Raw genomic sequence first — 10,086 nt, forward strand, 5'->3', positions numbered from 1 at the left:
CAGAAATTGCTTTTCATGCTTTGAGAAGTTGGCTCTTTGAGAAGCATGTCTTGTTTAGTATTTTTTACATTCTTGTGAATTTCTGGTGTGTTTCTTACTGTTTATTCTTACACTTGATATTATTTGCTTTGAATTTCAGGGATTTGGGCTATTCTAATATCTGTGGCAGTTTAGAAAGTGTCCAAAGAAACAAATAGAGAGACGCGTAAGAGAATCCAGTTTAGAAAGTCTCCAAAGAAACAAATGCGAACCTTCATCAAAGTCTCCACTATCGGAGGCTAACAAGCTATTCTTCACAAACTCGGAATCCTCAAGCTTGGAAGGAGAAGTTCTCGTAGAGTTACCATTTGATCCATCCTTTTTTTTTTTTATATGATTGTGAGACCCAATGAGCTTCATCCTCAGCTTACTTGGAGAAATAATACCAGTCTGCAATTGAAGAAACCAGACCAAAACAACCTGTTAATCTAAAACTAATTTAGGAAGCTCTAAAGCTTGTCAAATTTCAAACAATTCATTTCTTCCTTATAAAACACCAAGTGTCTCGGTATTCTTGTGGCTTTCCTCCTCTGTTGAAAAGCAGAGTAATGGTTTGCAAACAAAAATGTAAAGAACAAACCCGGGGCGACAAAACTCAAGGTTCTTGCTTATTTTTATTTTAACCGTATATGTATGTATATCATATATATCTGTTTGTAAATAAAGAGAGTAAAAATCATGAAAACCATTCCATCATTATAACCAGGAAAAAAAAAAAAATCCATATTTATGGATAATTTAATTGACCCAGACTCCTTAGCTTCCCCAATGGAAAAATTCAATCACCCGCCCAAGTAAATATTATGAGTTGAAGAAAACCTACAAGTCATACAAAATCATATTTCCCAAAGCTATTTCAAGTAGGGGTGGGTAGCGGGGGGCGGTCCGCCCCGCCTCCGCATGGGCGGACGGAGTACCCCGCACCGCACATGCCGGGGTGGGGGACCCCGCCCCGCATGAAAAACACTAAGCGGGGGCGGGGGGCGGGCAGGACCCAACCCCGCCTCGCTTTTTCCCTGCCCCGCATTTTATATTTATATTTATAAATATATATATATATATTATATTTATAAATATATATTTTTATTTTACAAATTGTATATATATATAATATATTACAATTTCTTAAACTTGTTCACAATAATCACAAGAGAGTGAGACTTGTTCATCACAAGCTTGCATATGCCATGGGCACCCTAGGCCTCATTTATATAGAACTCTAATGCCATACAAGAGTCTTACTTGAGCAATGTGGGACTTACTTGTGATTCTTGTGAACAAGTTTAACAAATTTAAAAATTAGTAACATAATTTTTATGTTATTAGTTTTTAAATTATTATTATATATATAAATTTTAATTTAAGATTTAATTATATAATAATTTGGGTCTAAAAATAATATTTTTAGACAAAATTTTTTTTTAAGCTCATTGAAATATGAGATTCTTGAAGTGGGCGGGGGGCGGGGCGGATGGGGTGTTCGCCCTGCCCCCTGGCACCGGAGCGGGGGGCCCCGTCCCCGCCTCACGGGGGCGGAGTGCAGGATGAAATATTCATCCCCCGCATCATGCGGGAGCGGGGTGCGGGGAAGGGGTGCACCCGCCCCGCATGATGTGGGTAGCACCCCTAATTTCAAGACCAAACCAAGTGCAACAAATGCCATGTTTTGAGCCCAAATCCAAACATTTCTAGTCCAACCCCATTTTATACAAGGAAAAGTATAGTTGCAAGCACAATTGTGCATTAATCTGTACACCAATGTGATGTGATTGGTCAAAAAGTAGATTTTATTAAAAACAATGTTAATTTAAATTTTAAGTATGAATAAATCAGTATTAGTACACAGATTAGTGCGTGACTGTGCTTATATGTAGCAAAACTCTTTATACAATGAACGAGGAAAAATAGAACAACTTATCCCAAAACCCACATTAACCAAAGCACTTTCAAATTGAAAAACCAAACTAGGGAAAGAAAAAGATTCAAAATTTAAAGTCCATACCTAAACTTTGTGTATCCTCTCGTACTCATTAGACCTCTCTCTCTCTCTCTCTCCAAGTCTCTGAACTTTCTCTCTCTAAAATTTAGCAGGGGAGGAAAGAGGTCTAATGGTAGATGTGGGTGAAGATGTTTCAGAGAGCATTTGATTTTGATTTGTCAGGAGCTTAAACACAGCGGCTGATCCAAACGCAAGAAACCATACGTTTCATTTATCCACGCGGAGGGGCCGTGTACGCGGGTTTCCCTCCCGAGTGCAAATAGCTTTTTTCTTCCAGATAAAACATTTCAAAAAATCACTTTTTGATCATTATGGCACGGCTCCTTGGGTCCTAGCCCCTCTCTCTCTCCATTTCTTGGCTTGGTCTCTCCCTCCGATATCTCAGTTAGGTCTGCACTCCTTCAACTCCCAGTTTCGATCATCCGGATGAAGGAATCCCTTCACATCGTCTTTAGTCGTTGCTTGATGTTGCCAGCACAAGCCCAACCCATTGCTTTAGGGAAATCTCTCTATCTCTCTGAACCCACAGATCCTCTGGTTTGAGAATACCCATGGGGTCTTCTTTTCAAATGATACCCACGAGGTCTCCACTGATGGCCGTGGATATCCTCTAAGGGAAGGCGAATCCTGGCCTTAGGTTTCTACTACTCCTTGATTTCGAGACTTAATTTGCTGTTCTCCATTGTTATGCAACCTTTGTTTGAAGTTCTCATCATATTAATAAAGTTTCTCGGTCTCCAATGCTCTAATTGTGTAAACCCTCGTTTATATTCGTCTAGTAATTATTGGTTATTGTATACGTCGGGTCTTGTTTCTTTCAAAAATCTAGTAGAGCTATTCTTGGGGTTTCTCGTGTCTGGCTATTTCTCTAACTGAAGAAATAATATGTTTGTTATTGTATATTCTTTGAGATTTTGTTTTGGAATTGCCCCAGAATTTATAATGGTGTGGGTATGTGGTTGAATTTATTTTAAAGTGCTGTTTCTTTTTATCTCTAAGCATTAAAAGACCAACGGCAGAAAATCATTTTGATGTGTTTGGGTTTTGGAATCTCAGTGTGCGGGTTTCATTTTTTACTACTAATGCAATTTTATAAATTTAGGAGATTCAATAGCAAATGTTCGTAAAAGTTGCATTTGAGAAGTTCTTCAGCATCATTAAAGAGAAAGGGGGTTCACAAGGTCGTGCTGTATTTATATTGCAAAAGATAAGGTGTTGTGGTTGTATAGATCTTGCTGCATACGCACATGCTATGGAATTTGACACCAAGAAGAACATGTAGCATGCAGGTAAGAAGAGTTTGGTCCCTAGCTATTTTTTCAACAGCTTATTGCTTAAAGATAAATTTATGCTTGTATGCATCTATGAATGAGTAATGCAGCAAGGGATAGCAATGATGTAATGAGTAAATATTATATTATATAGGTCTGAGTAGGTGGGGGAAGTGAGGCAAACTCATCTGCTAGTGGAAAGGTGATGCTCTGCTTTTGGAGACTAGCTTTTGCTTGTGCAATCAAGCATGCTCTGCTCCACATATATGCCTCTAACATATATATATTCTACATGCGCTTGTAAGAGTTTATACTTGCACTTGTTTTGGTTTATAATGTCTTTTCTGTTTAGGATGGCTAGTATGTTTGGATGGTGTCTTATAAAATATCCTACGTAAGTGTATTCATTGCAAATATACTAGACATGTATAGTAGATTTGGGATCAGGTTAATTATTATGAGAATTAGACAGCACTCGTTAACAAAGCACTCCAGGTGGATTATTTGACATACGCTAATAGTCTAAAACAACTATATTGTGCAGGCTTGCTTTTGTAAGGAACCTGCATGCCATTGTTAAACTTTCTTAATTGGTTGTTCCAGTGATTACTTATAGTTACACTCTTAGGAGCTTAGGTAAATGAAGTTGGATCACTTATTTGTTGAACACTTTGAATTGAATGTCATCCGGATTAACAGAAATGAGTATGTTAATGTTCAGGGCATATCGTTTGAGAAGGCTGCATCAGATACAATCTATTGGGACCTCGTTTGAGCCAAGCCCTACTCAATGCTATCCACTATGCATATGTGCTTCCCATATATTGCAGTACTGGCATCAAGACAAGTGTACATGTATACCAACTTGTTGGTTTAGTTACCACTTCTCCTAAATATGTATTTCCATGTACTTCGAAAACTCATAAATATGTTCAAGAATTTCTTCGATTTGGAATTTGGGATTTAACATATGGATGTTGATTTGCCATGTACGCACAATCTACATTTTCTGATTGTTCATTGTCAATTAGCCTCTTAATTATTAAAAGCTTGGAGTTTTATATTCAATTCTCTTGGCTGCAAATATTGTTCAATTCCTGTATGATTCCAAGTGTGTTTACTCTACTACTCAAGCTTTTAGATTAAAAAAAAAAAAAATGCATCATCGCCTTGCATTGCGTAAAAGTAATTTCTGACCGGTAGACATGACTAATTGCGGCAAAATTATCTTTAGAAAAAGATTACTTTCGACATTTTGTTGCCTTCATTTCAGACAGTATGGCAGGCTATTTGGGAAGAACTGCATCACGGGAAAACCCCATCAATTGTGGCCACGAGATGGATGGCCGGTAAAAGTGGCGATTGGGACAAAAATTAAGGGGAAGTCAGCGACAACCAGAAATGGCCACAAATAATCTGTTGCGACCACTTTATACACATTTCGGGCCAAAAAAAAGAAAAAAAAAAAACCATATTTGTTGTAATTGATGCAAAAGGATGCCAGAAGCCCATCTACTATACCAGCCGGGCGTTTCGAGCAGTAGAAGCCAAATATCCATAGATGGACATGATGGCCATCGCGTTGGTAGTCGCGGCATTGTAATGCCCACGTCATTGTGGTATGACTTTTAAAAAAATAATTTTAGAAAATAAAACGGAAATTACTGATTTTTTAAAACTTTTTATTCCCTTCCAAGGATATAAAAGATTCTACTGCTAAGATTTAAAATTTTCATTTATAGAGCTAAGAGTGTTTTGCAGCAAAAATCATTAATTTAAAATATAAAGTCTTTTTATAAAACATGGTTTTCATAAAATACAAAAAGGCCTAAGCTTCCATCACATTTTCCTTGGGTCATGTCTTTCATGAAGTTTCGTCCTCATTTCATTCCTAGGTAGGGCACATACAAAAATAAAATGAGTTGAATACTTAGTAAGTATTATTTCATGCCGTAAAAATATAAAAACATAAGTTTTTATTTATGCATTCTCAGTCATACACATACTTTACATAATACGTTTTTTTTTTTTTTTTTAAAACCTTACAAGTTGGGGATTTTCTTTTAAAAAGGGTTGTCATTACTTAAACATTTCCCACCTTGCACTTTCCTTCATAAAAACTACATGGACAGAAGGTTAAACACTTAATTTATGTATGCGTACATTCAAATTAATCGTTCAGCACTGTTACTCATTTTCTTGCTTGTTTGTCGATTGATGTGCTTTGAAAAAATTATGTTTTAAATTGCTTTAAATGTTCTACCTTTGCATCCATGTTTGCTGAAGTTAATTGCCTATGAGATTCTAAGCTGCTATTTAAATACATATTCCTTTGAAATGGTGGACAAGCTTATGGCCAAAGATGTTGATTTTTCAACTAGACAATGCAGCACTGGTTATGGGTATAAGGTGGACAGTGAATGGGTTTGGTTAACAGTATCTTGAGATGTGAGAGCTTAGCTTTTTATTCTCGACAGTGCACACGACCCTAGCACAAATTTGCTTGTTTAATTTTTTCTTCTTTTTCTTTTCATTTTTTTTTACATATTTAAATCTTTTTAAAAACTAAAAAATTACACCAATACACTAAAAATCACTTTCTTAATCATTAGGTAAAAAAAAAAAATTAAATTGATGAACGGTCATTTAGAGCGGTACGCTTAGGCCACATACTATCATTTTTGTTTTGGAAAACCCCCACCACGCAGGACTTCACTCCCATGCATATGCATGTTTCTCCAGCCCTCATCTCTAGGGTTTTCCAATCACACATATATTTATAGTGTATCGAATTTTTAATATATATTTAGTGGGATAAAAGTTGAATGATAATATTATGTATATAATTTTTCACACTTATATGTAAGTAAATTATCTCGTGTTTGGAAACTACCAAGCCCAAGCCTGTGATTAGAACCCTACAGGCATTAGTCTCCAAGCCAGGCACATCTCCCATGCACGTTTCTTCCTTTTAGTTTTACCTAAGGTTTTGCCATCACCTATATATATACACATATAAATTATTCCATGCATGTTGAAACTACCCAAGCGCTTATTGCCACCAGTCACTCCCTCACAACCCTCCCGTGATTAGAAAAGTCAATTGCGGCGATATATACCATCGCAAAAGATTAGGAAATCGCCGCCAATGACAAAATATTTTTGTAGCATTTTTAATTATCGTTACCATTATATATTTCCAGCGAGTAATTGTTGCCGAAAAAGAGTATTTGCAGCGATGTGTAATCACCACAAATAATTTAAATCAACAAAAATAAATATTTGCGGTGAATCTTACTAGCCGGAAAATGGTATTCAAAAAATGAATTTTCCACTGGACAATGCATCACTGGTTATGGGTATAAGGTGGACAATGAATGGATTTGGTTAATAGTATCTCGAGATGTGAGAGCTTGGCTTTTTATTCTTGACAGTGCACACGACCCTAGTGAACTAGAGGGATTTAAGAAACGCTTTTATGTACGAAAAGGTGTTTCTGGTCATATTTTAAGTATTAACAATGAGAAAAAGCTGATACGGTTGGTTCCGAGTCCTTCATTTGTTCTCTCTTATGGAAACGTTGGTGGTAAAGATGATTTAAAGATGAACCATTTGAATGATGTTACATCTCATGTTCATGAAGGAGATGTTGTGGGTGGAATAATATCCAAAATACTTGTAGGTATTGGTGGATTGCTCGTGCAAATTGGTCCTCAACTGTATGGTAGATCTACAAAAAATCTGGTCTTTTCCAATGCTCAAAATCGTCGCAAATACCCCCAATAATCGCTGCAATTGATTGATTTCAATGCTTTCTAATTCGCTACATGTTCGACAAAATTAAAGCATCATTTTTTATCAATTTCAGTGATAGACAAGAATCGTTGCAAAAAACAACTATTTCCAATGAGTTTTGTCTGTTGCAACTGTTCCAAAAATTGACAGAAATGGCCTTTTCGTTTACCACAAAAATCGCTGGAAATGGTCTATTTTCTTGTAGTGAGAGTACATTTTAACAAATAGGTTCTAGAATTTAATGAGATCTTAGAAAGTATCTAATTCACATAAATATACTCTAAGCTAACAAAACAACTTATTGATCATGGTATTGTGCAAAAGTGTTCAAAAGAATTCAAATAAATCAAGCTAACGCAAGAATTAAGCACAAAACAAGACAAATTTAGCATTTTCAACAAATCCAACTCAATTTCAATCACGTAATATCCTAAGCTTGTGATCATCAACCAAAAACAAGACAATAGAACAAGAAAATATTTTTGTGATTTTCATAATTTTTTAATTTGTTAGTTTTTCAACAAGTTTTTGTGAAAATATATAAATACTTTAAAGTAAATTAAAATAAATGACCCCTACCCCCGAACTTAAAGAACACATTGTCCTCAATGTGAAGAATTAAAATAGATTAAAAACATGAAATGATAAAAGTAAATTTTCCTAAAAATGTTGTATGAGTGCAATGGTGGGTCTAGGGAAATATTACAAAAGTGCTATGATAAGTATGGAGTTGGGAATAACATTAGAGGCAATCATTTGGGTGCTACGGGACAAGGAAATGGCGCTGCGGCATAGGCTCTCAGTTGCGGCCTTCTTGCATGCTACGACATGCTCTTCTAACGCCGCGGCGTAGAGTTGCCCTTTTTATTTTTTTCCTTTAGCAGAACAAAAATAACACTTAGCAAAGTGGGAGAATGAAAAATAGAAAGGAAAAGAAAAGTGAAATAATCAGAAAAATAAAGTAAAATAATGGAAACAAATTTAGGTTGCCACCTAAAAAGTGCTTGGTTATAGTCTTTAGTTTGACGTTTCCTTCTTTTTCTTCTTTTTTGGAGAAGGAACTTCTGAAATTTTATTAATAAACTCTCACTTATGGCGGAGGAATAACGTGGTTATAACATTAAAGAAACAAACAAAAAAAAGTATAACCAATAAACAAATCCACAACAAACAAAGAAACAAAAGTCACTAACCAATAACCAATCAAACTTCATAAATAAAAGTAAGCCATAAAGAAAATTAGAAGTTACCGAAAATGTAAATAAGGCAAAGACCATTTATCAATATGCAGTAGGCCTCTTAGTCTAGTAGGAAGAAAACTGTCAGCACCAAGATTAAGACAAGAATTCCAAGCGCCTTCCTTTGCAAAGAAATCCGCAACTATGTTATGTTATCTATAAATATGATAAATATGACCATCAACATCTTTTAGGAGATCAACCACCTCATCCCAAAAATCTCACATGTACCAATGAGAACACTCCTCACGTTGAAACCAAGAAACCATCATTAAAGAATCAATTTCTACACGTAAACCCAATAAATCCAACACTTTACATAGTCGAAGACCATCCCTTAAGAATCAAAATTCTGCAATAATGTTTGATTACACATTATAATGATGAGTAAAGCCAGAAAAAAAAAATTACCTTTATCATCCCTAATCACACCACCCCCACCTGACATACCTAGGTTCCCAAGTGAGTAACCATCAACATTTAATTTCCAACCACCCAAAGGAGGAGGTTGCCAAGCAAAATATCTCACCTTTAGCATCTGGACAAGAATAATAGGACAACGAATGCTTCTCAACAAATCTTGATCATAACTAGAATATGGAAACAACTTGTTTTTTTTTTTTTTAGAGAAAAAATTATGGATCTGAAACACAATCTCAAAAGTAAGTTGCTTCCAAGAAGCAACACAACCTTCCATTCGAGCCTTATAACGAGAAATCCACAATGCTGAAATAATCAGTATCGATAAAATACCACCCAAAATACCCAGCTAAGAAGATTGTTTCACATGAGCCCACCAAAGAGATATTCAAACAGAAATGCTTTGTCCCTTTCTATATGGCACTTGAAGCTTTTTGGAAAAAAAATTCCCAAACTTTTTCAGCCTGCCCACCATTACCAAAAATATGTTCATAAGACTCACAAGCAATATTTTCACTACAACAATGGCACTTGGATGCAAGGTGAATCCCAATTTTTTAGATTTTCGAATCCAAAGGAAGTATACGATTCCAAAACCAACATGCCACAAAATAAATTTTTCCCGACAAACCTTTCCACCAGGTCCATTTTGCCCAATTAGGTGTATCTAAATACAACCTCAACGAATTCCACGCCCCTTTGTAAGAGAACTTACCATCGACACTATGAGACCAAATGAAGAGATCTTGGCCTTGCCAAATTCTAACATCCGAATTTACAATAGAGTCACAAATCTCATCACCCACAATTTCTTGACATGAAATATTTCAACCCAAAGGTGATAGAAGCTCGCACACTTGAAGCAATGGAGTGCCAACTACTGGAATTTGTTGTACCAAAACACCCAAAGGAAGCCACAGATCAAACCAAAAATTTACCTCCCCTTTTCAAATTTTCCAACCACCACTGTTGAGCACTAAAGGAACTCGAACAAGCTCTTCTAGAATATTGAACCCTTGGGTGATTGAGCTACTTCAAAAACACTAACCTTCCTCAAATTCTGGCTTTTAAAGAAAGAGGCCCAAAGAGAATCACTAGTAATAATTTTTCAAGCAAATTTCCTAGGCAAGGAATCATTTACTTCCTCCAGATAACACACGCCCAACCCTCATTCCTTCATCGGACAACAAACCCGTCTCCACGAGACCCAAACTCTTTTCTTTCTCCCATCAATTGAACCCCAAATTTTTTTTTGATAAAACACGTTGAATATCTTGAAATACAATCAAGGGAACATTTAGCACATACAACACATGAATAGAAA

General features: G+C 36.0%; 1 long non-coding RNA gene across 5 annotated transcripts; it reads left to right on the top strand.

The window, feature by feature from the left end:
- Window positions 1-2,074: 2,074 nt before the first annotated feature.
- Window positions 2,075-4,297, top strand: LOC122318176. Of its 5 annotated transcripts, none has more exons than XR_006244740.1 (4): window positions 2,075-3,327; window positions 3,464-3,609; window positions 3,854-3,945; window positions 4,031-4,297. It is a non-coding gene; the product is annotated as an uncharacterized LOC122318176 (long non-coding RNA). The 5 variants fall into 5 exon arrangements; XR_006244737.1 differs by lacking the exon at window positions 3,854-3,945 and having other exon boundaries at window positions 2,075-2,675; window positions 3,141-3,327; XR_006244739.1 differs by having other exon boundaries at window positions 3,854-4,297.
- Window positions 4,298-10,086: the final 5,789 nt, after the last annotated feature.

Source organism: Carya illinoinensis, chromosome 8 (assembly GCF_018687715.1).
Source record: "Carya illinoinensis cultivar Pawnee chromosome 8, C.illinoinensisPawnee_v1, whole genome shotgun sequence".
Taxonomy (NCBI): Eukaryota; Viridiplantae; Streptophyta; class Magnoliopsida; order Fagales; family Juglandaceae; genus Carya; species Carya illinoinensis.